This window comes from Dermacentor silvarum, chromosome 11 (genome assembly GCF_013339745.2).
Source record: "Dermacentor silvarum isolate Dsil-2018 chromosome 11, BIME_Dsil_1.4, whole genome shotgun sequence".
Classification (NCBI taxonomy): domain Eukaryota; kingdom Metazoa; phylum Arthropoda; class Arachnida; order Ixodida; family Ixodidae; genus Dermacentor; species Dermacentor silvarum.
The window spans coordinates 41,951,214-41,971,613 of record NC_051164.1 but is presented as its reverse complement, the minus strand read 5'-3'; the positions used below and the strand labels follow the sequence as shown (position 1 = coordinate 41,971,613).

At 50.2% G+C, this 20,400-nt stretch overlaps 1 protein-coding gene across 1 annotated transcript in view; it reads right to left on the bottom strand.

Annotated features, from left to right (window-relative positions):
• The window catches only part of LOC119432532 (sericin 1-like), an 860,508-nt gene that overhangs the window by 177,064 nt on the left and 663,044 nt on the right, over positions 1-20,400 (bottom strand). The gene's annotated exons all lie outside the window — the stretch shown is intronic.

Genomic DNA, 20,400 nt, shown 5'->3' with positions numbered 1-20,400 from the left:
GTGGCATATAATCGAGCGGAAGGCATCGCTACAAAATAGACAGATTCACACCAATTTTCAATTTTAGAGGCTGAATCTATCCCGACGAAGTTACGGGAGGAGTTCGTCCCCACAATCCGCTGCGGTGTCTCGTACACTGGCGCTGGCGCATGTTTCTACCGTAGTGTTTTCTACAATTATTAAACGGAAGCCTGGCAGTGCGATGTTTCATAGGAATGATGGGCAGTACTACATTTCATTGTTATAATAGTCTAAACGTAGACAACTGGTAACTTTAGAATCAATAAGCAAGGAATGGGGAATGAAAAAAAAAGTATAGACGAGAAAACATATAAGCGCTCTCGTCATGCCCCCTTAACCTATTTTCTCCCATTATTGATGTGCCTGCTTTGTGATTGCGAAGTATACGAAATAATAGACTAGCTGATTGGCAGATGAGATAATAGTGTAATACTATTTAATTGGTTTCCTTAAAAATGGGTGACGTCACCACGCTCACGTCCTAACATAAAAGGGAAATGAAATAAAAAAAACTGTCAGCCCTTTCACTCGGGTGGAGATGGAAGACTAGCGAAGCTCCACTATGGTGGGAATTATGTATTTAGAATTATGACGATTAAGATGTGATGGTGTAGTTGGTTATTTGAACTATATTAAAGAATCAGAAATATATATGATCCGGTGGCTTTCGTTTAATTAGTGACCACAGGGACCATGGCCTTATGGTCGCTACGGTACACCGCCATAGGGTGTACGGCAAAGGTTGGCACGTTCTTCATAAACACGTCACCAACGCTATGCGCGTTCGGTGCGAACGCGGGCAAAACGCTGCCACCGTCGACAACAGTTCTGCGCGTTGTTTGTGTGACCGCACACAACCGTTGTCAAAACGCTGGCGTGAGCAAGCGCGCCAGCAGCAGCGATCGAAGGTTCATGTGGTCTATCGCTTCAACGGAAACTGAGCGGCGAAAGCACAGCGCATACAAAGGTAGGAGCCGTGTTGCAGTTTGCAGATCGCTTTCAAGATACGGTGCGCGCGACCGCCCGGCGCCGCGCAAAGTACAAGATACTCATAGAGCAGAAGCCGCAACCCCTCCCTCCCGCGCTTCCTTCCCGCTATCCTCCTTTCGCGTGGGAGATTGTATCACCAGTTCCCCTTGCGCCCGGTTGCAAGATACGCATTTGGTGCCGCAGCTAAACGTCGCCTCCCCTCTCTCCCTCCCGTCCCCCCTTGGCCTATCGCGCGACGGGAGAATTGGCGTTTGCTCTCCGCCGTGCGTTCGCTCCCCATGAAAGTGCGCATCCCTCGCGTGCTTTCACTCACACATACAGCATACGGTCAATGAGAGTATTTTTCTACATCCGGACGCAACCATCGAATGAGCCCTTAACAGCTTTGCTGTAAAAACCGGCAGATCCAGCGCCCTATGGGAATAGATGTTATGTGAAGCAGTGTGCGCGGAGCTTACCATGTTAACTTAACAACCATGTGAGCACCATGACGTAGGCGGCTGTTTTAAAAATCATTCCATTGATTTCTGACTGTGAATCTTTATTTCGCGGGTCATTGTCATTTTTCCTGAATCATGCTCATGACTATGTCTTCTACCACCATCCTTTAGTTTTTCCTTCACTTAGTACCCACGTCCAAACCTATTTCAGTGGTTTTTGAGCGTTAATCTTTTTTGGTAAAGTCGCTGTCATTTTTGCTGAATCATGCGCATGACTATGTCTTCTACCATCATCCTTTAGTGTTTCCTTCATTAGTACCCACGTGCGAACCCATTCCAGTGGTTTTCTAGCGTTAATCTTTTTTTTGCTTAGTCATTCTCATTTTTGCTGAGTCATGATCATGACTATCGCTTCTAGTATCATCCTTTAGTGTTTCCTTCCCTTATTACCCACGTCCGAACCCATTTCAGTGGGTTTTCAGTGTTAATGTATTTCGCTCGGTCATTGTCATTTTAGGCGGCTATTTTATGACCTACACGACACGCATGTCATGACATTGATGTCATGACTTATAATTTATGTTCTTTATACTCTCCTGTCATACTATGCCAATTTTGGTACCTACCAAGTTAATGAAACGACCATGAGAGCACGAAGATGTAGGGGGCTGGTTCATGACCTACATGACACGCATGTTATGACATTCACGTCATGACATATCAGTTATGTTCGTCATATACCCTTGTCATAGTATGCCAGTTTTGGTACATACCAAGTGAACGAAACGACCATGAGAGCACAAAGACGTAGGCGGGCGGGCGGGCGGGCGGGCGGATGGACGGACCGACAGACAGACAGACAGACAGACAGACAGACAGACAGACAGACAGACAGACAGACAGACAGACAGACAGACAGACAGACAGACAGACAGACAGACAGACAGACAGACAGACAGACAGACAGACAGACAGACAGACAGACAGACAGACAGACAGACAGACAGACAGACAGACAGACAGACAGACAGACAGACAGACAGACAGACAGACAGACAGACAGACAGACAGACAGACAGACAGACAGACAGACAGACAGACAGACAGACAGACAGACAGACAGACAGACAGACAGACAGACAGACAGACAGACAGACAGACAGACAGACAGACAGACAGACAGACAGACAGACAGACAGACAGACAGACAGACAGACAGACAGACGGACCGACAGACAGGCCGACAGACAGACAGACAGACAGACAAGACAGACAGACAGACAGACAGACAGACAGACAGACAGACAGACAGACAGACAGACAGACAGACAGACAGACAGACAGACTGACCGACCGACGGACCGACCGACGGACCGACCGACGGACCGACCGACAGACCGACAGACAGACAGACAGACAGACAGACAGACAGACAGACAGACAGACAGACAGACAGACAGACAGACAGACAGACAGACAGACAGACAGACAGACAGACAGACAGACAGACAGACCGACGTAGCCGATGTTCACCAAGAAATGCTTCGCATTTAACAAGCAGTGAGCGTCTAAGGTTAACGCATTTATTCCACCTCGGTCGGCGTGGGTGAAACGGCTTGTCCGTGACATGAATGTAAACATGACACCAACAGAAATATTAGGGATGTTTTCATCGGCAGGTGCAATTTACGTTTATCGGTCTGCACGTGTGGTTGACAAGAACAGGGTTCCAATTGAGTCCGTGATTGTAACATTTCCTAGGACAATTAGACCAATAGAAATTAAGGCAAGGCCCCTATTCGACAGAGTAGAACCTCTATTCTCTCGGCCTCTCCAATGTGTAAAGCCTTGGATTTAGGTTTTGTATGTTCGGCTCGCACTAGTTCATCCCCGACAGCCTTGGACTGTGCCCCCAACAATGGCCACTTTCCAATAATATTTGAAACTGCTCGCTCGATAATGCCATGATGTGCTCAGGTCCGCATATTCGTAGAATACAATAAATTTTTAAATGATCTAAACGAACAATTCGGCTTTCCATTCTAAAGAGCGTGAAGATACCAAGGCTATGAAAATTTGAGCTGTAATCATAAGATCATATACAAAAACTGAATTTAATTTTAAATCTGCCAAGAGAGCCTCTCATAGTCCTTTGTGGAATCCAGACTGTACACGAGACCACCACCAACGACAGGCAGCTTGAAAACAGCTTCTTTATAACCAGTCCTGGGATAATTGGTCTGATTACAAGTTTCCCACCACTGTACACACAGTCGCTCATTCCAAATAAGATTACCATTGGAAACACTACGGTACCCTTTGAAAACCTAAAAACGAAATAGCGTGGTTTAGACGTATGAGATATCGCAAAATTCTGCTATCACCAATTTATATTGACCGTGTAATCCGGTCGTGAGTTGAAATGATAAAATCTCTAGAATTCGTTGCTAAAGGCCTGGAATGTCGATTCAGGTCGTCTACATCACATACCTTGCTAAAACGAGCCTTAACATCAGACTTTACTGTAGTGGCATTGCCCGAATTAAGGCAAGTGATTTAACAGTTACTCTCATCAGTTACTGCTGCGGATGGCATTACAGTTCATCTGAAAAATATTTTAATCGAACAGACTTCTTGTGACCTCCTTATCATTCTGAACCGTTCATAAAACAACGCCTGGGTAGCATACGATTGGAAAGTAGCTAAATTAAACACGATAGTAAAAAAGAATTAGTCTACACTATAGGAAATATCGGACCTATTTCTCTTCTTTCCAATATGGTCAACATCATAGAGAGCGTGCTACATTCCAGAATTATTGTTTGCATGATGGATAATGAAATATTAAATTCAAATCAAATAGGCTTCAGAGTTGATTGTTCAATATGGTGTTCCGATACTGATTTAGAGAGCCGCATACAACGTGCTAGGAAAAGAAGACAGCATGTTGCTTTAGTCACACTAGATACAGCTGCATAAAACGAACAGACAATGAAGCCAGGGAAAGTATCGGGCAAATTAAGTGTGGTTGAAATTGCAATGTACAAAATAGTGAAGAAAGGGAAATGAAAGTGGACGAAAAAATAACTTGTCGCCGGCGGCAGCCGAACCCACAACCTCCGCATTAAGGCATGCGTTGCACTGCCAATTGTGCTACGGCGACGGCCATAAGTTCCCCTAAGTATGGTATTTATGCTTCCTAGATCTAGCCCTTGGAGTGTTGGCCAGCGCCACTCAGATCCATGGTGGGCGGATGTGGAAACTCCTTTTTATCCCGATGGCGTCACGTAACACGTGATCTTGTGAGATCAGGCGCGTGGCTAATAAACCCTCGCATGCTACCTAATAACACCAAGGACAAGGAAAGCATCAGGGAAATGCAGTGTGGTTGAAATTGGAATGAAGAAAATATTGAAGAAAGGGAGCTCCGCATTACGCATCCGCATTACGCGTGCGAGCTCCGTGGAGTGGTAGGCCAAGCAAAGCGGCTGAGGCAAGTGTAAGGCAGGAGCAGGGAGTGATGAAGTGAAGTCCGGGTCACCAATTTGTGGGCGAGGAAAAACCAGACAGAAGTTGTCGCCTGGTGCCCACAAATTGTATTTAAGCCGGGCCCGCGGGCCTTCGGTCTTGACAGTGCCGATTACCTGCTCGCGCACCGTGAGCGTGTTTGAGTGTCATCGTCGTTTTTTGGGGTCGGATCAGTGTGGCTCGTAGAGGCCCACCACAAGCTCACAGAGGAAATATTCGGCGGGCGAGCTGCCCACAAGATCAATGGAGAGTATGTTCCATTCCCTTACTGCAGTCGGAAAAAAAATACCTGAAATTATCGCAATAAATCTCGTATTCTTTAAGGTGTTAGGTATGTATAGCTCAAATACTTCTTGCGGTAGATGAGGATAAACTGCCACTGCTGTCAATTGGTAAGGCGTATAGGTGGGCATAGAGCACTGCACGGGCTCGGGCTTACCCGAAAGCCCGAGCCCGGCCCGGCCCGTGGGCCGGGCCGGGCCGGGTAGAGCAGTCTTTTCACGGGCTCGGGCCGGGCTCGGGCACGGCGTGTGCTTTTTGACCCGGGCCCGGGCCGGGCTCGGGTTTTTTGACGCGGGCCCGGGCCGGGCTCGGGCTTTCTGCGAGTTATACTCGGGCTTCTCAACTCTGAAAAACATGTATTTTTCTGTCTCGGGCCGGGTGCCGGCCGGTGTCGAGCCGGGCTCGGGCCGGGCTCGGGCCGGGCTCGGGCTTAAGGTAAAGGGATGGCGGGCCGGGCCGGGCGGGTAACGTAGAATATTTCCGGGCCCGGGCCGGGCCCGGGTATCGCCATAAAAGTTTTGATCGGGCTCGGGCGGGCCGCCCAATGCAAAAACGGGCCCGGGCCGGGCCCGGGCCGCAAAAATCGGCCCGTGCAGTGCTCTAGGCGGGCATTCCGGATGTTCTAGCGTTCTGCGGGAACATTATCCTCCCATATTATGGCGATAGCAATTATATGGAAACTCCAAAGCGGAAGAAGGATTAACTTCTTTTCCTGCGGGCTGCTCACCACAGCAAGCCTGTGCCGTGATCGAACTTAAAGCCCGACGATCGTGTCGTCGTCGAGGAGATAAACACTCCGCCAATCGCATGGAAGATGGGCCACGTCGTTAAGGCGTTTCAAAGAAGAGACGGTATTGCGCGGTCCTTCCTGATACTACTATCGAACGGCCAGCAAATGCGACGTCCTATACAGCGGCTTTGCCTCCTGGAGGCGCACACGTGCAACACGGCCGCGGGAGTGTGATGAAAACTGAAGACGACGAAGAGGAGAGAATGCGTGAGGCGAAGGCTCGTGCTAGCGCCATCTTGACCAGTTGGTTCAATAAATCACGACCGGCGGACGCGCAGTCGCTTCGTTCCTTACATTTATGAAACAAAGGATCCAAAAGCGTTCCCGAAGGTCCAAGAGGGTGAGGTGAGTTGAACTCCTCCATGTAGGACTATTACGTGTGTTGCATCAACCAAGAGGTCGGTGAAGCGGTGATCTGCAGGAAGCAAGATCGGATGCTTCAATTCCTCTCGGTCGTTAAGCTGCTGCAGTCGGCCTCCTACACGAAGTAGTCCGTCACGGTCAGAGAAACGGCTGTAGCGTCAGCACACTGGAGGTGTTGGGAACTCGTTGTCCTTCCTCCAAGGCCGTGACTTCGATTGCGAATGCGGAGTGTTGGATAAGCCTCAACCAATACATCTCCGCCTGGTGCAACTCTAACGCCGTAAGTCGTCCGGTACAAGATGGCATCTTCTGCGAAGCGTTCTGACGAAACCGCATGATCCAAGCCGTTACTCGGAGTAGGGAGAGGCGTCCAAAGCTTGCAACCTCAAGCAGTGGCTCGTGTGGGGACGAAAGGGGTGCCACTAGTGCGGTGGGGCAAGCGGATATCTCTTCACTGGTCTCGCTAGAAAGGGCCTTCGGTGAAGGATCAGAACAAATATTCACAGGCCATTGCAAATGTGGCTGTGAAAACCACAAAGGACCGGCCCACCAGCAAAACTTGCACGTCATTAACTGGGCTGCTACTCCACGCGTGAAAAAATGTGCTGGGTCGTCGGTGCCTGCGCAGTGCCTCCAAGAATACCCCGAACTCAAGCGTTGGATTTCGAGAATACGGTTTCTCACGAAAGCCTCCCATCGTTTCGCGTCAGCAGCAATCCAGTGGAAGGCTATCGATGAGTCGCTCCAAAACACGCCCTGACAGCTGGATGTTTCTGGAATTCCTCGGAGGCAGTTCCAAGGCCTGCCAGCTAACAGGCACGCAAGCAGCTCTAGGCGTGGCAGCGAGGTAGTCTTCAGCGGTGCGACCCTGCACTTGCTCATGAGCAGCTGAACCTGAAATGTTCCTCCTCTGATCTCACAGCGCATGTAAACGGCTACGCCGTGTGTCAGTTGCCTTGCATCGCAGAACGGCTGAAGTTCAAACGGTGGAATCTGTCGCGGAGTGTGTCAGATGACACAGCGTGGAATTCGAAGCGAGGAGAGCGTCGGTAGTTCGGATGTCCAGCCTTCCCACTGTTTCTCGACGTCTTCCGGTAATGGCTCATCCCACGGTGAGTTCCTACGCCACAGCTGCTGGAACAATAATTTCGCTCGAATGATGAACGGAGCCATGAGACCTAAAGGATCATAGATTCTTGTGAATGACTGCAGAATGGTGCGTTTCGTGGCTGAGTGCACAGCGACACACACTCGGAAACGGCTTTGGTGGTAAGCACGATATCGTCAGCTTCGCGGTCCCATACTAAGCGAAGCAACTTTGTTGTTGCTTTGGCTTCGCTAATGTCGAGAGAAGTGTTGTCCTTGAGGAATTGACGGCAAAGAACGCTGGAGTTAGAGCACCCCTTCTCAACTCCATACTAGTATCTGCTAAGATGGCTAACGCAGTACGGTAGATTTCGAGTGCCTCTTCTTCAGTGGAAGCTGCTATGACGAGGTCGTACTCGTAGAATGATGTCTTTAGGCGTGTAGCTATTACTGGCTGAGTATGTTAGATGCGGAACATCTTACAGCGGCGGCCTGTCCCGCGGCGTCGTTGGCGTCGGCGTCGGCGTCCGTCCGCACCTCTCCTCATTCTCTCCACGCCAGCTGTGCGATAACGCCTCTCTCCTCCTCTCCCCCTCTCCAGCCATCTGTTTAGTGGACGTGCTCCGCTTTACGGGGACGTGGAACGCCGTGAACATCGACATTGCGGGCTACGCTACGGTTGCGCGTACGCAGGGGTTTGGACGACCTGCGGGCGGTGTGGAAATCTACGTCAAGCGTTCCGATAAACGTTCCATCAACGCGCTGGACCTAGAACTTCGCCCCACTGCTGACCAACGTAGCAACGGCGAGCATTGTGCCGCTAGCGTCAACGGCGTTAACGTCATGACAATGTACCTCGCTCCCAACCTCTCACGCACAGCCGTGGAGAAGTACATCGACGAGGCCATGGGTGAATACCGAAAGCAACAATACGCAGACATACAACCTTTCATGCTCATTGGCGACTTTAATGTCGACATCATGAAGAACGATTGGATGGCTGAGTACATGTCATCACACCACTCGCTACAACACGCGTCACACGACGACCGCAAACAACAGCCAACTACCATTCACGGAACATGCATCGATCACGTCTTCAGCAATTTCAAGATACAACCACTGCTACGAGATCCACTCACAGTTCATTTCACCGACCACAAAGCCATCATACTCAAAGCAAGTGCACACCTCAAATAGACGCTGCTCAATGAAGACATTCGTTAACCGTTTCACCTTCGTCTACGCAATTTCATTACTCTTCTTCAAATAAAATTACACCATATTCCCCAGGGGAACCATGGGCGGAGCATCGCGGTCGTTATAACGGCGTTCACGCGATGTGATGGTGACCAACGCAAGTTAACACGTAATAAAAATGTAATAACACCAAGTTAACCACGTTAATAACACCGTAATAACAACGTAATTAACGCCGTTATAACGACGGTGATGCTCCGCATCAGCCCATGGTTCCGCTCGGGAAGATGGTGTAATTTTTTTCCACAATTCGAAGTGATGCTGCAAAGTAGCAGATAGAAGGAAAGGGCTAGACGACGCTCCGAAGGGCACACGAGTCATTCGCCATTCGACAATGGAAGGTATTTTCCCCTCGTCGCCTGGCAGTCGGTCTACCCATAGAAAGCAAAGAGCGTCGCGGTCTTCAGGTCAAATTGAAATTTGAAGGAAAGCCTTCCCGATGTCCGCTGTCAGGATAATTGGGTTCATCCTGAACTGTACAAGCAGTAGCAAGAGCTCGGCACCAAGTTTCACCCCTTTTTCCAAGATATCGTTGAGCGATGACTCGCCACGTTCATGGGAAGAGGCGTGAAACACTACGCGTATCTTCGTAGTGATAGCTTCCCGACGGATGACTGCATGGTGCGGAAGGTAGTAAACCATCGCTTCGGGTTCTCGAGAGGTGTCGACACGTTCGGCGTGACCTTCTTTGAAGTACTCACTGATGGTGCGGCCATACTCCTGGAGTAGCTCTTGTTGGCCTTGGAAGCGCTGAAGCTGGCGTCTGAGCCGGTTTTCGGCGACACTTCGATTAGTGCTAGTCAGTCTTCCCTGGTGCCTTATCATGAGAGGAACCACGTAACGTCCGGCTTCCTTGTGCACGTACTGTTTGAACTGAGTCACTGCCGTTTGGTCACAAACTCCGGCCGTATCCTGAGGGTGGGTGATCCCTATTGCATCGAGTCGCCACATCTCCGTCGGGTCATGTGCAGTGTCATGTGCGGCTTGCCCATTCCGCTCACACGCAAGGAATAGGGCAGAGGCGCTGGAGTTCCAATTAGGCAAGGCATTGGTGGGCCTTACTGGGTAGACGGCTTGCACCAGCCAACCGAAGACCGTCTCAACCGCGCATAGATCCCTGCTTAGACGTTCTATTCTTCCGTTCACTATGCGCCAATAGTCATCTGATCATATAAGGACACTGATTGTCGGTTTCGGCCAATCGCCCAGTCGATTCTCATCTGCGACAAACATCTTGCGTTTAAGCAACTGTGCGAGGAGATCTTGTCCGATGTCTGGAGTCTTCACGGTGAAGACTTCCGGTACCTCCAACGCATCTACGGTGATGCTGCGTGAGTCGAACCGACTATGAAGTTCGAGCTTGACGCTTCGACAGCTGTAAGGGCGGGAACACTTAGAAGTGCTAAAAAACCAGAGAGAGAGGTCTTGTGCCCCGAGGGAAGGCAAGTCGAGCATTTTGGACAGGTCGCGTCGAATAAAGGTTCTCTGGCTGCCGGAGTCAAGCAGTAGTCAAAATAACACGAAATTGTGTTTTCCGGACGCCTAAACTGCGGCCGTTTGTGTCAAGACAGGTGCAGACGTATTGCTACTAGCTGGAGCACTTGTCACTGGCGGCTTGACACTTTTCGTTGGATCATGGTGGACAAGTGGATCACTGCTCTCCGTAGACGGGTAGCTGCGATCTTGGTTCCATATGGCACAAAGTACGGAAATGTAACGGTTCGAGCATAACTTGCACTTGAGCCACGCGGCGTTGCGGCACATTGGTGCTACATGGCCCTCTCTGCCGCATTTAAAACAGTAGTTCTTTCCAGCAAGCCGGCGTCTGATCTCTTAGGCTGACAATGTTGCGTGGCAGTCCTTTATGGTGTGGTCACGGTTATCGCACAGTACACAGCAGGGATGCTCGTTCGATTCAGATCCTGCAGCCAAGGCTAGTGCTGATGGTACCGGCGGTGGTAGACAAGGTCGGCATCGCCCTTGTCCCGCGGAGGTAGTTTTCGGTAGGCACCTTGACCGGGAGGCCTGGCTGTCTTTTCTGCTCTCGACTTGCACCTGCAGGAACTTCATCACCTTTCGCACCTCCTCTTGTCACGACCTCGGAGTAGCCCCGTAATCGGGCTTAGTCTCCTTCATGCGTTGACGGTAGAGAATAGCGATATCTTCGGGAAGTGATCGCATAAGGACGCGATGAAGGATGACCGCGTGTTCTGACGCTGGAACCCCGAGGCTGTCGAGGCAGCTTGTACGAAAGTGCACCTCTTCGTAGAGTTCCCGCAGCTGCGATACTTGAGAAGAGCGATCAATGGGCGCGATGGCAAGAAACAGTCGATGTTGTCGTCAACGAGTGCGGTATGACGGCCGAACCTTTCTCGGAGCATTTTCACTGCTACAGCGTAGTTCGCCTCCGCCAGACGCACACCTTCGATTGCACGCTTCGCTGTTCAGGCTAAGTAGGATCTTAAGTACAAAAATTTCTCGATGTCGGACAGCTCGCGGTTGTTAAGGATCGTGGCCTCGAAATGTTCCCGGAAGCCCTGCCCCTCGCGAAGTTCACCGGAGAAAACGGGTACCTGCAGTTTCGGTAGGGATAACTTGGTGTAACGGTGCTCGAGAACTTCCTTGAGTGGAGACGTCTTCGGTGGCGGTGTCGCTCAGAACGCCATGTGTGTCGCTAGCTGTCTCCGGCTCTTGCAGCAGAATTCAGAATGAAGCGGAACCGGCTCATGGTGTTGCGGACCTTGTCGTGGTTACTGCAGAGCGACGGTGACTTCCGCCACATACTCGTCGTCGCCGTCCATGAGGTCGGCAATCGTCTCGTTGAGCGCTGCTAGCACCGAGTCCTTGTCCTGCAGGTCATCCAAAATAACTTGCAGGTCGGATAGCGAAGGATGCTCGGCTTGTAGCGCTTCGGTAGCGGACGAGATGAGCCTTGTAGCAGCGGCTCGAAGTACGCCTCTGCTGCGTCGCAGTCGATCCATCGTCGGTGCAGGATGCCAGTCGTCGCCCGGGTTTCACGGCAACATAAATGTACGGAACGAAGCGACTGCGCGTCCGCCGGTTGTGGTTTACTGAACCAACTGGTACGATGGCGGCTGGCGTGAGCCTTCGTCTCCCTCCTTATAAACCTCTTCTTCTTCAGTTTTCCTCAACCACCAACTTCCGCTTTCGGTTTCCTGGATGCCGATATAAGCGGGCAGTTTGAATGCTGGAATGTGTTGCTCGCGGGTACGGGCATCAGCACGCTGTTCCGATGCTTTTATGCATCTGTTAGAGCGTTTATTTCAAGACATCGTTCGCGGTTATTACGACGCAAAAGCAGCATAGGTTTCTTCCGCGCAAAAGACTGAAATGCACACGAGGCTTCTCGCTGCCGAAACGCACTGACATGCAAATGACTTGCGGCTGGGCAAGGCTTGATTTTATGTCATGCACTAAAAAGCCACAAAAACTCAGTCACAACTATTCAACTTATTACATAAGTAAAATACCCGCCGTGGTTGCTCAGTGGCTATGGTGTTGGGCTGCTGAGCACGAGATCGCGGGATCGAATCCCGGCCACGGCGGCCGCATTTCGATGGGGGCGAAATGCGAAAACACCCGTGTACTTAGATTTAGGTGCACGTTAAAGAACCCCAGGTGGTCGAAATCTCCGTAGTCCCCCACTACGGCGTGCCTCATAATCAGATCGTGGTTTTGGCACGTAAAACCCCATAATTTAATAATATTACATAAGTAAAGTGTGTAACCTGATTAGGAACAAAATTCTAAAAGTATGACATCGTGTGTCAACTTACTTTTAAACAAATTTTTAAGCGAAGCTTTATATATAGGCGCAAGTTTTGGCGGTGGTGGTGGTGGTGGTGTTACGCTGAAAAGTGGGCCGATCGTGGTAATCGTGCAAAAAGGGTCCAAGCTCAATGGCACATCCTAGAGACAAGAAAGAAAGAATAAAGAAAGGAAGAAATATAGCAAAAAGTCGTGAGCCCTTCCTCTTTTGAGAAAATGGGGCTAAGCGAAGATTGTCGTGCATGTATGCGGCCTTCGTGGTCATTTTCTTTCTTTCTCTCTCTCTTTGTCTTTCCCTCTTTCTCTGTTTCTTCATTTGTCTCTCTCTCTCTTTCTTTTTTGTACTTGGTATGAGCTTGGATCCACTTTTCAGCAGGACGCCACCACCACCACCACCGCCGACACTTGTGAGCCTATAACAAGGCACCCATGTGAGAAAATCAGATAGGGCACCCATGTGAGAAACCTAGAAACATGTGCACTTTGTTTCGAAAATCGCATGTGTGTATACAGACATTTCGTCACTTCTGTTACTGCTTGAGCGAGTGATGCAAACACGTCGCTTATCAGCTGTGTGCGGTCCGCAGCATAAAAACTGAATATTGTACTGACATACCATGCAAATTGATGGCACCAGCTCAAAGGAAGTACAGCGGCGGTAGTCACATTCTATGCACGGTGGGATAGATGAGGTATAATGTACTGAACGATACCAATGTACAGTGTGTGACAGTGACAAAAACATGGCCTTAGTTCATTTTTGTTGAGCTGGTTATCCTTTCAATGACATTTTAGTTGTCCTTGAGCAAAAAATTACCATCAGATGTGATTTCATGCATTCAGTACCTAATGTTCTAATTCTATGTTCGAAAATCACCAAGAGACGGAGCAAAAGCAAATAGCTATTGTGCTGAATCAGAATTAATAATGAAAACAAGTGCAGTTATTCCACGCAGCTCCGATATTACTCGTGATCGTAGGTCGACAAAACTCAGCCATGATTAGACTCATTCAGACCGACCTACAGAGTAAGCTGGAGTGGGTTCGAGGGATAATGAGCCCGGCTAGGTAGAATTTTGGTGAGTCCCATTCCTAGTGATCCATAAGTAAAACTATTTTTGAGTGGAGTCTGAGTGAGTCTGTTTATTTAGCCACCGATCCCAGATATTAAAAAAAGCTAGCGATCGCCATTTTTTTCAACGCGAATTCCCCAAAACCAAAACGGTAATCCCACGAAAGTTCAACTGGATGCGCTCAGTAATTCGCAAACAGCAAATTCGCTTACTCTCCCAGTAGACAACAAGAACACCCCGTAGCACAAACTTCACAATTTCCTTACGGTAGCCTCCAAGCACCTAGAACATTAGAATTATTCCGCCTCCTTCTACTAGAGCACACAATACTCCCATGAAATTTAACAAAGCTCCTACCATATTGAATTTCTTCTGCCTCGTTCCACCAAGAAACCACGCTGTTCACACCAACTTTAAAATATTGACCTCTTTATTCGGTCCAACGAAATGACAGAAGTTTGGCAACGAAACTGTAGAGGTTTCCCCCGAAAAAAGGATGTCCTCAATCAGTTTGTTCGATCCACTTCAAAAAAGCCCCATTGATTCAGGAAACTCTCACAGACAAGGTGTCGGTATCTGGTTACAAAGCTCATACTTGTCAGGGCGAAGGGAAAAGGCGCATCAGTACCTTGGTAGCAAATCATCTTACTTTCATAGTACACGACATCGGTTGCGAATACTATAAGGTTGAGCCCTCGCTCATTGAAATCATCTCCAGAAAGTATCTCAAAAACATCTTTGTTCTTAACTTGTACAGCTCGCCCAGGGACCATTAGCATAGCTTCACAAATATCACAAATAAGGCAGTCATTAGGGCTACGTCGTGTCTGCTCCTGGTGGCAGGAGACTTCAACGCCCCGCACCAAGTGTTGGGGGGGCTACACCCAGACCATCCACAAAGGTGTAGACTTGTGGCAGGTCACAACGAACCATAACCTCCTGGTTCTGACGGATCTGGCGTTTCCCACTAGGACCAAGAATTCATGTACGAGGGGTACTACTCCCGCCTTGTGTTTCGTCACAGGCTTCAAATCAGCCTCCTGAACTAAGCTCAGCGAGAATCTTGGTAGTGAGCATAACATTTTGGCCCCAACTCTGGAGGTCGGATGTAAGGCTCCCAGGGAATTCGTAATCACTGACTGGGACGCCTTTAGAAAAATCCACAAAGAGCGCTCCCAGCGTGAGCAGCAGGGCACGATAGTTAACTTGGAACAATGGACGCAACAGGAAAGATATTAGGGCGGCGACCAAGAACGTCTAGACCGACCTCGAATTCGAAAGGATGTATAGTCGGTTGGTGCACCTTCTCGAAGCAAACGAATCGCTAACCAATACGTAGAAAAAGCAAAAGCTCCAACCAATCGCTTGGAAAAAAGATTGCGAAGGTTAACAAGGTCATAGAGGAGCTCTGCGGGTTGCTAAGCAAGCAGCAGTGGGACGAGGTATGGAACGCTGTAGACGGACAAATAAGGGCGGGTGTTAAGTGGAATCTTCTCAAGCACGTAATAGACGAAGCCAATACTAGGTTCAGCCAAAGGAAAGTGCTGGAGAAAATCGTGCACGGGGCCACTCGAAGAGAAGAGGTGCCGAGAATCCTGGATAACCTGGCCTGTAGGTATCTCCCGCTGGGCACGGCCGGACCGAACGACTACCTAACGTCCAGTGGCATATTGTGCCCCGAGCTGGATGCTATTTTCAAAACCTACGAGGTTAGGGAGGCCTTACAATGTCTCAACGCCACGTCTGCCCCGGGGCCCGACTACGTCACAGATAAGGTTCTCATGAACTAGAAGACGACTCCACAAACTGGCTCACAAAGGAATAAACAAGGCCTGGCAGACGGGCGATGTTCCTCGGGGCTGGAAAGAATCCCTGGTAATACTAATCCCCAAGCCCGGCAAACCTCCGAACTTATCCAATCTCAGACCGATTTCCCTCACGTCTTGTCACGCATAGCCAAGCACGTTGAACAGAGTGGTCTCCTGCCCTATAACATGGTGGGCTTCAGACCAGGCCTCTCGACACAAGAAACAATGAAACTCAAGAGTCAGATCATACACGATACGAGGGACGTGCGGGGCATTCTCGGGCTCGACTTGGAGAAGGACTTTGACAACAGATCGATCAGACATTCTAGAATCCATCTCGGATCTCAACCTAGGCCAAGCCTTTCACGGCTACGCCAGGTTGTTCCTGGAGGGTCGCAAAGCTACGTTAAAGGTCGGAGACCAAAGATAGGAAGGGCCGAGAGGGACGGCTCAGGGCGCCGTGATCTCGCACACATTGTTCAGTCTGGCCATCAGGCAACTGTCAGTATCTCTTTCAGGGACCGAGAGAGTTCACCACACTATCTACGCCGACGACATCACCATCTGGTGTACCGAAGGCAGCGAAGGGGAGGTGGAATCGAGTTTACAGGAGGCGGTAGACCGAACCGAAACTTTCCTCAAGGGCACGGGGCTAAGGTGCTCTACGAAATAGTCGGAGCTACTTCTCTGCAGACCGGTCAGAAAAGGTCCCAGGCCCAGGGGGTGGCAGCTCCTGGGCGAGGTTAGCATCAAGCTTCGTACCAAGAGCAGTGCCAACATTCCTAGAGTAGACACTCTAAGGGTACTCGGAATGTTCATTGAGTCTAGCGAAGGCCACATTACCACCCTCAGGGAAATCGCGACCAAGACGGAGTGCGTGATCGGCCTGATCAATAGAATCTCCAACAAGATAGAAAGTCTGAAGGAGGATAATCTTCGAAGACTCTTCCGCGCATTCCTCATGAGACACATCGTCTACGCGGCTGCAATGCACATGTGGTACGCGTCCCAAAAGAACAAGTTGGATACGCTAATCCGTAAATACACTGAGAAAGTGCTAGGAGTTCCGGTAAATACCAGCGCGGAACGCCTTCTCCTGCTGGGTGTACATAACGCGCTCGGCGAAATCATGGAAGCTTAGGAAACGGCTTAAACATCACGTCTCTCCAGCACCCCCGCGCGAGGGAGATTATCGCGGTCTTGGGAGTCGGTCCCACCGTAGTGGAGGACTGTAAATGTGCCATGTCGGATCACTCTAAGGGACAACATCATGGTTGCTCCTTTTCCAAAAAAACGTCAATCCGCAACAGAATGCAGAGCTCGGGCTGTGGCATGGCTCCGGAAGATCAAGGAATCGCCTCACATGGTCAGCTTCATCGATGCAGCTCAGTATGGGCGCACATCGGGCTTCGTCGCAACGGTGGTCAATCACAAAGGACAGGTCGCTTGCGTGGCCTCCATCAGAGGCTCCACCACGGCTAGGGCGGAGCAGGCAGCGATCGCTTTGGCTAGATGAAGAGAGAACTCAAATCTTCAGTGATTCAAGGACGACAGTCAGGGCATTCGCCTATGCCTCCATTGCCGAAGAAGCACATAGAATAATTGACGGTAGAGTAATTCGTCCGCATACTATCACGTCACCTGGTTCGTGGCACATCTCTACTCTCGGCTAGATTCCTTCCCCAACCTCAACGGCATCGCACACGTCGAAGCACGTGTACTAACCCACAGCGTGGACGCGAATGCGAGTCGATGTCTTGTTGAACCTAGGCTTGTCGAGTTCCAAGGCATTCTTTCCACCTTTAACGAGGTAACTATGGACTACTACCTCGCAGGAGCGTCTATTCCCCCCCCCCTCCCACACACACACACACACACACCGTAAACTAAACAGACCACAGGCTATCACTCTGCGCATGCTTCAGACAGACTCGTATCTTAACTTGGCTTTATTTCACTCCAACATTCCAGATGCCTTTAGTCCGGACTGCCCAAGCTGTGGACAGAGCAATAATTGGGAACACATGATTTGGGTATGCCCCTCGTTGCAGAGAGGCCCGCATAGCTGCACCGTAGAAGAGTGGAGCTCTGCGCTACGGAGCTCCGATCTTTCACGACATGTATGGGCTGTCCAGAGAGTCCATGATGCGGCGGTGAGGCTTGGCCCCCCCGTCCCGCGGCTTCATCACCTCCCTGAAAAAAGGGGCATCGGAGCCTCTCAGGTCAATCAATAAAGTTCCTTGTCAGTCTGCCTCATTATTTGGAGCGCTAATGCCTTCGCCTAGGTGGCGTTATCTGATTATGGTTATGATGGTGACCTCATAGACTGTGGGGCATAAGCGTTAGGGGGCGTCAGCCGAGAAATTATCGACTTATGCGTTTGAATAATTAGAAATAACGCCAACAGCCGAAATGTCATAGAGAAATGAATAAATAAAAGTATCGTTACAAAGTCAATGGCATAGGTACTGGGAGCGGTGGTGGGGGGGGGGGATGATGATCGTCAACAAAGGTAAGTACCCACTGCAATGACATGAGAATACTTATTTATTTATTCCTTCCTTTCCTTCTTTCATTCTTTCTTACTTTAGCCAGCTTAGGAACGAACTAGAATTTGCACAGCTTGGTTTATTGTGGCTTCAAACATTACTGATTTTTAACTTTCTCATGAAAAATATGTTGCGTAGAAAATAATTCAGTCTAATTCGTTTTACCATTGCCCAGTTCTCGGAACGTAACTTTATTTTTTATTTATCACACGTATTTTTAATATTTTTGTATACCGTTATTATTTAATACACATGTTGCAATCTATGTGTAGCAAATGCTTCGTGAAGCGGTTACTAAAATGTTATAAGTCTGGTCACCTTGTGCAACGCGTTTTGCAGCGTAACCACTGCGTGCAAGAAGAGTGCAAGGCGCGGAGATCCCCGTCATGCGACTGACGTGACGGTAAATTACGCAGCCTATCAGATCGGCCCGCTTAATTCCACCAGAGCAGACGCGCCGAACCCCGGCCAAGAAGGCTTAGAACGCTTTGCTATAATAAAGAAATTACGTGCTTGAGAGCGTACCTTTGTTGCAGTAAGAATATTTATACACCCTTTGTTGTTCTATAGCGTTATTCCGAAGAGAACAAACTCGGCCACCGGTACATCTTTGGGGCTAGTGCCAGGTGTCTGTATCAAATCAGATTCCTTATATGAGCGCCATATATACTCCAAGAACAAGTCGGCAAGACAACAGCACCACCCGGTTACGTTACTCCCTTATGCGAAATTTGAGCGCAGCTGTACAGGTGTTTTCATTTCGCCATATATTGAGGCAAAGAATTTCGGACCAAAATCACCGCACTGACTGGCAGTGCGCCAGTGCCGTCAGCGCCTTCGCAAAGGGTGGGGCGGTATGAGAACGCTGGCATTAAGAGCGGCATAGGAGCAAGCTGTGGGAAAAGACGACGGCGAACGCGTGAGGAGTGGCACAAGCGCGTTCGTGCAGTTACGCCGAAGGACACCGACGCTGAACCCAGGAACGGGCGCCTAAGTGCTGCGCTCTAAAAGCCATTACGAGTGAGTTGCTATCAGAATGTCACCGTCAGAGTTAGTTACAAAAAAAAGTGCCGAGGCTTAGCTGAGCTAACCCTGGATATGCAACGCGAAACTCGCTTTCTTTTTGTTTTTCGTCCAAAGCCTTCCTTTGTCTACGGTTGGGGTCCCGTTTCCGGCGTTTGGCGAGCAGAACGGCTCGCTCTTCCTCAATCATCGACGCTAGATTCGCGCGCTTGGCATTCCGGACCCTCTGCAGTGAAGCAGATCGCCGGGTGATATCCGCGGGGTGGTCAGACGCCACTTGCCGACGACGGCTCAAAGCCTCCCGCGCAACGCTTAGAGAAGACGGCCCGGCCTCGCTCTCATCCTGCTCCTGCGATCGATATAGCGTGAGGGCTTCGAAAGCCCTCACGCTACAATCGGCACTTCGACGACGAGCCCTTTCCCGTGCGCGTTCGCAGCGGCGTTGCTCAAACGCGTTAGGACGCATCGTCAGTTGCTCATGAATGGCTCATACCCCGTAAATGCGGCCTCCCTATTACGGCGACAGAAGAGTTGTGAAATTCTAAGCTGGAATTATTAGCGGCAACGCAGCCAGCTGTCCAAGCAGACGACGAACGCGGGAGCACGATGAGAGCGAGCGCGGCGCTCCTCTTAGCCAGGCGCGCGGCGAGTCACGTGGTCAGGCGGTGACCCAGCTGCGGAGAGCTGGGTCCCCAGGCGCCAAGCCGGCGGCAGCGGCGGAGCTCGGCGCGGCGAGTCACAAGCTCGCACTGACTATTAGCTGCGAAGCAGCTTATGTCGGGGCTATGTCCCTCCCTCCGCCGTGAGGCGTCCACTTCCGGAAGCCGGAACCGGAAGCCGGCTTTCGCTTCCGGTTCCGCTTCCACTTCCGGTTCTGTAAGCCAGCTTCCGGGTTCCGGAGAACGCTTCCGGCATTTTGCCCGAATGATCCCCCGTTGCTTCGCCCACTCATCATCATTCACTTCGTCCTCTCATTCTCCTCCCGCGACGCCGCGATGAGTGCCACGGACAGCACCAGGGTCAACGCCAGTGTCAGCGCCGTGGACAGCACCGCGGAGAAGATGGCTCGAGCAGCTGCCACGAAACGGCAGCGGCGACAGGCCGATCTGAAAACTAATGGGAACTTGAGTCGACCCCATGGCTGCTTCGCATACTACTCAGGGTTCCCCTACGGGAAGATAGTGTACTTTTTTTTGTAGGTGAGCGCGACGCTCCTCACTCCAGGCGTGCGGAGAGTCACGTGATGAGTTGCCAAGGCTACGGAGCAGCTGCGGTAAAATGAAGGTCAAATTGCTGGCGATGGCGACACTCGGCTCGACGTCCTTAGTAAAGCTTTAGCTTTCAAACACCAGAACGTGTCACGAACATATACCTATGAACTATTCATGATTGCCTGTG